Source organism: Trachypithecus francoisi, unplaced genomic scaffold, assembly GCF_009764315.1.
Source record: "Trachypithecus francoisi isolate TF-2019V2 unplaced genomic scaffold, Tfra_2.0 Lachesis_group20, whole genome shotgun sequence".
NCBI classification, from domain to species: domain Eukaryota; kingdom Metazoa; phylum Chordata; class Mammalia; order Primates; family Cercopithecidae; genus Trachypithecus; species Trachypithecus francoisi.
In genome coordinates, this window is record NW_022681466.1 from 24,481,945 (window position 1) to 24,488,934 (window position 6,990).

The following is a 6,990-nucleotide window of genomic DNA, read 5'->3' on the forward strand; positions in this document are numbered from 1 at the left end:
AGGTTGTGTCCTGCACAAGGCTGGCTGCGGAGGGGGCCAGTGGAGGTGAAGGCAACCCCAGCTCTGCTCACTGATGGCTCTGGCGCTGCTCAGGGTGTTCATCCCTGGAAGCAGCAGCTTGGCTCCAGTTCTCCCAAAAGGGACAGCTGGGCTGAGGGTATCTCTGCTAGTCAGCCATGTGGTTGGTGACTATGCCACTAGCTCTCTGAGAGTAGGGCTGTGATAGATGTGAGCTTGCCATACAGTAGGTCCTTAATAAACCTGCACTCACCCTGAATCCAGGCCAGCCAAGTCAGAGATGAATAAGAGTAAGTATGGAGTGTTTGAGGGAGGACTCCCCCTCTACTCCAACCCACTTTCAGGAATCTTTTTGGTGGGTTCTAAACTGGAAGGCTTCAGAATCCCCGAATTTGCTAAAATGCAGCTTCCCCAGCTTAACCTAATTCCCAGGCAGCCAGTCCTGGCTTGTGGGTTGCTCTCAACTCTGCAGGGAGGCAGTCCCCCAGCCTCTCTCTGAGCACCCCCAAGCACAGGACGCCTAAAGCCTCACACTCCATTTGGGGTTTTCCATTGTCATTAACAGGTTCTTCCTTAGAGGAAACAAAATGTTGCTTTTCATCCCCTTGGTTTCACAGGTGTGGAAGCTGAGGCAGACCGGGCTTGCCCTAGGATACACTGAGAATTCATTGGCAAACTAACTTGGACCCCCCAGCCAGCTCCTTCCCACCTTCCAGTGGGGTGTTACCCACAGGGCTCCAGGCAGAATCACAGCCTGGGCCTCTGGACAGGGGAGATGGCCTTCCATTCTCCCGGTGCAGATGGGATGACCTTAGTCTCTACTCAGTGTCTGAGCCTCAGTTTCTCCATTTGCAACTTGAAGCTGGCCCTTGTAGTATATAGTAAAGATTTCATGAATTCCTGCCGGTAAAACGTTCAGCAGAGTCCCTGGCACACAGCACGCGCGCAGTTAACCCTAACTTAATTGCTGTGGTGGTGATGACGATGATGATGATTTTATTCCTTCGAAGGAGCGCTGGTCTCTTGGCCCCCTCTCCGGCTCCCGACCTCGCCAGCGCCAGAGCCATCCTGCATGATCCCGACCTCGCCAGCGCCAGAGCCGTCCTGCATGAGGCAGGATGTGGTGGGCGCACAGCAGAGACGAGGCGGGGGGCACGGAGCAGAAAGGAGAGGGCGACGGGAAAAAGGCAGAGAAAACCCAAAGGTCCGGAAGGCTGGGAGGGAGGCAGGGCACAGGCTGGAAACCGCGACTATTTGCAGCGTCGCCCTCGGGCTGCGGTCAGGCTGGCGCTGGCAGTCCTGGCGGCCGAGCCCGCCGCCCCGCCCGGTGCCCTCGGCCACCCGGGCACGGCCCTGGCCGGTGCGTCCAGCTCCTCCCGGTCCCCGCGGCCCCGGAGGCGGGTGGGCTGCGGCGCTGCCGCCAGAGGAGGGACCCGGCCGATCCGGGGTGGGCTGGGGCAGGGCCGAGCGCAAGTCGGGGTGCGACCCCCAGGTGAGCCGGGCTGGTGGCAGCGTGCGACCCCTGGCGGGGTACGTCGCGGCGGTGGCGCCCCCGCGGGAGCCGGGCCGGGGGCGGGTCGCAGCCGCGGCGAGGCTCCCCGGGCGCCGGGTGGGCGCAGGATTGCTAAACGCTGCGGTTTGGCTAAGATTGCGGAGCCGAGAAGAGAAAGGGCGCAGGAGGGAGGGATTTAAAACAAAACCAAAGTGGGGGAAAAAAGCAGAGGGAGAACAGAGAAGAGGGAAATACGAGATGAGGGGCGGATGCGGGCAGGAAACTGACGTTTCCTGAACGCCTCCTCCAGCTAAAGTCGGTGCGTGATGAGCCCATTTTACAGGCCGGCGCTGGGAGAAAGCCTCCAACCACTAAGGGGCAGAGACGGGATTCGAACCTACACCTATCTGCCACTCGCGGGCTCTTTCATCTTTACTGAGGAGCGAACACGAAGGAGTGGGGCTTGGCGGGGGCCGGGAGGCGAGGCGGAAGGGAGAGGGCTCGGTGGGGGGTCATGACTGCCTGGTGGGGACCCTGGGGACAGGGGCAGCCGCAGGTTGACGATCTGGGTTCCTTCACCGAGCAAGCACGAAGGGTTGGGGGAGGTCTGCTTCAGTCGTTCCCGCGCCCCTCCAGCGCCCCCACGTGGAAGCTTCTGACCACATCGTTTCCCCTCCCAGCGCGCCGCCGTGGCGAGATCCGGGTTGGGCTGGAGCTGGGTCCTGGACTTGGAAAGGCCTGTCCCTGGATAGAGGGACTGGAGATAAAGGAGGGGCAGGGCTGCCACGGGCGGGGAGTCTGGGTGTCCTCGGGCACTTAGTGCGGCCCTTCCAGTAGCGGGGAGGGTGGTGGGTAAAGGTAGCCAGGAGTGCTTGCCTGGGACTTTGCACCCTGTGCTTGGCCCTCTCTGGCTGTGATGGCTTAAGACTTTGGAAAAAACAACTCTTCCCCCAAGTCTTTGAGGTTCCTTTCATGCATTCATTCACTGATTCTAGATTTCCTGAACACCTTCAAATGCAACTCTGTGAACAGAGTTGAAATAAACAGAGGTCTGGGCACGGTGGCTCACTGTCTGTAATCCCAGCTGTGGAGGGAGGATCACTTGAACCTGGGAGGTGGAGGTTGCAGTGAGCAGAAATCGTGCCACCGCACTGTAGCCTGGGTGACAGAGTGAGACCCTATCTTGAAAGAAAGAAAGAGAGAGAAAGGAAGGGAGGGAGGCAGGGAGGGAGGGAGGGAGGAATAAAAGAAACAGACAAGCATTATCACAGTTTTAATACGGGGATGAGGTGGGGCACACGGAGCAGAAAGGAGAGGGTGATGGGAAGAAGGCAGAGAAAACTCCAAAGGTCTGGAAGGCTGAGAGGGAGGCAGGGCATGGGCTGGAAACCGCGGCTATTTCCACAGTGTGGAAAGTGCCATGGCAGGGGCATTTGGGGGAAAAGGAGGAACCCAGGACTCCCTTTACCTCATTGATAATGTGGGTGTGCTCAGACACTTGTCCTAGACAGAACACTTAGGGTTTGGAAAAGCGGATCTCTAGGTCCACAGTGTAGATGGAGCAAACAGAGCCCCTGCCCTCTGTTCCCAGAGGTGGTGTGGGCAGATGCCTTTGCCCATATTCGTGGCAGGCGGTTTGGCCCAAGCCTGCTTTGGTCTTGGCATTTCTAGCCCCTCAGTTATGCCCCGTGTGTCTCTGGAAGGGCCTGAAAGTACTGCCCAGTTTCAGAAAGAAATTCTCACCACTAGTGGATCAGAGTTCTTTTTTGTTGTTGTTTTGAGCCTTGCTCTGTTGCCCAAGCTGGAGTGCAGTGGTGCGATCTTGGTTCACTGCCACCTCTGCCTCCTGGGTTCAAGGGATTCTCCTGCCTCAGCCACCCAAGTAGCTGGGACTATAGACATATGCCACTCTGCCCAGCTAATTTTTGTATTTTCAGTAGCAACAAGGTTTTGCCATGTTGTCCAGGCTAGTCTTGAACTCCAGGCCTGAAGCTATCCACCTGCCTCAGCCTCCCAAAGTGCTGGGATTACAGGTGTGAGCCACCATGCCTGGCCTGGTCAGAGTTCTGAAAATGATTCAACACAGTTCCTGAACTCACCCATATCATCAGCACCTCCTCCACCACCATCAAATGTGCACCCTGACCCAGGGGTCCAGGGACCTGGGGGCCTCTCACCCTGCCTCCTTTCCTTCTCCATCACCTTTCTCCATGGGGCTCATAGCCACACACATGTTTTTTGCAGTTAGACTCCATGAGGAAAGACAACATACATGATGACGCGTGTTTGTCCACATGTTGGACTTAAGTCAAGCATAGAAGCACACCATACATAGTGTTAACAACAATAGCCTGGTTCCAATTCTGGCCCCACCCCTTACCATGGGTATTAGTTGTTACTTAGGCAAGTTATTTAAGTTTTCTGAATTTCACTCACCTTATCTGTAAGATGGAGATCATAATACATATCCTCACATCAAAGTATTTTTGAAGTTAAATGAGATAATACATAAAAGAACTTCGTGCAGCATCTGGCACATCATAGGCACTTAATAAATGGTAGCAATTATTATTACTCTTAATAATATAATTAAACAGTAACATTCCTCAATATTTCATGGGAAAGCTCAGATGAAGGAAGGTCATTTAAGGTATTCCCTGATATTTTATCATCAGGTTGAGAGTTTCCTAAGGACAGGAGCTGGGTCTCTCTCATGATACTAGCAGTTCCCTGTGGAGGGGTCTACTTCTATTTTTTTTTCTTTTCTTTTTTTTTTTTTTTTTTTTGAGATGGAGTCTCGCTCAGTCGCCCAGGCTGGAGTGCAGTAGCGCCATCTTGGCTCACTGCAACCTCCGCCTCCTGGGTTCAAGCAATTCTCCTACCTCAGCTTCCTGAGTAGCTGGGATAACAGACATGAGCCACCATGCCCAGCTAATTTTTTTGTATTTGTGATAGAGATGGGGTTTTACCATGTCGGCCAGGCTGGTCTTGAACTCCTGACCTCAAGTGATCTGCCCACCTTGGCCTCCCAAAGTGCTAGGATTACAGGCGTGAACCACTGTGCCCCGCCTATTTCTTAGACAAGGTTGAGCATACAAGGACCTTAAAGGTAGATTTCAGAAGCAGAGGGAGCCAGGCTGAGGGAGGCTGGTGAAGCCCCTCTGTTGGGGCATGTGGGGTCTTCTCCTGACCCTGGCCTCAAATGTGGCCCTGAAGAAGTCTCCCTCCAGAGTGCTTATTCCTTCTGGAGCCTGTGTGCTATCAAGGCACCAGCGTCTGACTCCATTAGTGAGAGAAGAGAAGCTTATGATTAACATCAACCTTTTTTTCCTGGATCTTGGTTAGCAAGTGCGAGAGAAAAGTGAACAGCTAATTGCAAATGTAATTATAATGCACTGTCCTCTGTCTATCAAGTGGAGCCTCCAGACCCCAGTGTCTGCAGAACAATTTGTTTCTCATGTCAGGGAGGACTCTGGAGCCAGCCACATGGTGACAGCACCCACAGGTTGGGGACTTGGCTGGCGGGGACTTGGTATGAGGGGCTCATGGAACTGCCCTTTTGGGATTGACCCTCCGTCCTGCTCTCCCTGGCCGGACCAGAACCCCTGAGCTGATGGAGCTGGCGGCAGCAGCTATGGGGGATGAGAGGCTGCCCAGTTTGTCTGTGGTCTAGGAGAGCAGGGGTTAGTCTTGGGGTGGGGAGGGAAGAACCCCAGTCCCTTTCTGGCCTCATGTGTGAGCACTCAATCAGGGAACAGAGATGGCTAGAGAAGGCAAGTAAATGATTCTTTAAGTCCTTAGGGCTGATGTGATCCCAGGAAGTGTCCAGGTCTGGAGTTGGGACCCTAGGCTCTGCTGTCTTGGCTGGGCTGGCTCCCCGTTCCTGCAGTTCTGCCCCTGCAGATGGAAACAGTTGGAAAGTTTCAGGGCACAGTTGCCCTGTGCCTCGCACTGGATGTGGGGCCTTTAAAGAACTTCCCTTTAGCGGCCGTGGGATCTTCATGTCTTGGTACTTTCCCTCCACTTGTCTGCAGACTCCTCTTCTCCCTCCACAATTTCCTTGTTTCGCCTTCAGCTCTGGGTGACACTAGGCATGACCTTTATTCTCTTTGGGACTCATCTGTAAAATGGAAAGTTTGTTGAATGGGAAGATCTGAGATTTTAAGTGAGGTGGATTAGAGATGTCATTTGGAGTGAGTATATATCTGGGACAGGCAGAGAGGGAGGGAGGGGGCAGAGGAGAGGGATAGTCTGAGTGCCACCTTTTTGGTTAAGTAAACCATCATAGACAGGGATGCCTTATACAGTTGTGCAGGTTGAGCACTGCACAAGGGTGCCTGGCTGAGACAGATCATGGAGGCTGAACTTCAGCCCTGCTCATTTCACCAAACCAATCACTTGGGGCTCACCTGCACCATTCAAGGAAGGGCTGCTTTTTTCCATTTCACATATATAGGCCTTATGGGCTAGCACAGGCCCTGATAAAGCCAGACGGAGGGGACAGACGATAAAATATTAGAGCAAAAATCCAAAGGGGATGATGGAGCTTATCTTGTCCCCAAATAGGCATCCTTTGACCCCTAATTAAAATGCCTGTGCTAAGGATGGGGAAATAAGAATAAGGCATGTTACAGTCCCAGAAAGCTTACTCAGGGCAGGGGGAGAGAGAGGCATGTGACTGGAGATAAAGCACAATGGTACCATTGCTTTAAGCATGGCGACTATATGTATTTGAGTGTCAAATCAGGTTATAGTGTACATTGTATGAGCACACATACAGGGCTCACAAAAAGGGGTTTTTGACTTTAGGAGTTTTCTGGTCAACGTGAGCATGAGTCTTCAGGAGTTATAGTAGAGTTTTGTACAGAGCATGGATGCATCGAGGGGAAATTTTGCGGGGAGAGTCAGGAAAAGTTCTCAGAGGAGATCCTGAATGGTGGATGCCAGTTTGCCGAGTGATGGTAGGGAAGGGTGTTTAGGCAGTGGAAACAGCACAAAACGGTACTGAGGCTTGAAAGAAGACAGTTCTCACTGGGTTTAAGTTCAGTGAGAGCCGTACAGTCCGTCTGGGAAATGGGGAGCCCCTTCAGGCCTCGAATGCCATGCTGGGGAGCTTGGATTTTATCCAGGCAGATAAAGTCCCTAGGGATTTTTGTTTCTCTTAAGGGCTGTTAAACTCTCCTCTCCTCAAAGAGGTGATGAGGAGGGGGGAATGGAGATGGGGAGGGGCTGGAGGCAGGGAAGCCTTTTAGGAGGAAGTCATTGTAATAGTCCAGGGAAGACATGGGTCAGCCTCGAAGGCAGTGCTGGGACTGGGGAGAAGAGGGCTGGGGTCAATGACATAGCAGAAGGCATCAGGCATCAGTAGATTTGAGACCTGGAGGGAAGGAGGATTGTGAGGAGGAAGAGGAAGGAGAGCAGGCTCGGGGGAGGAGGAAGAGGAAGGAGAGCAGGCTTGGGGGAGCAGGCTCGGGGTGAGT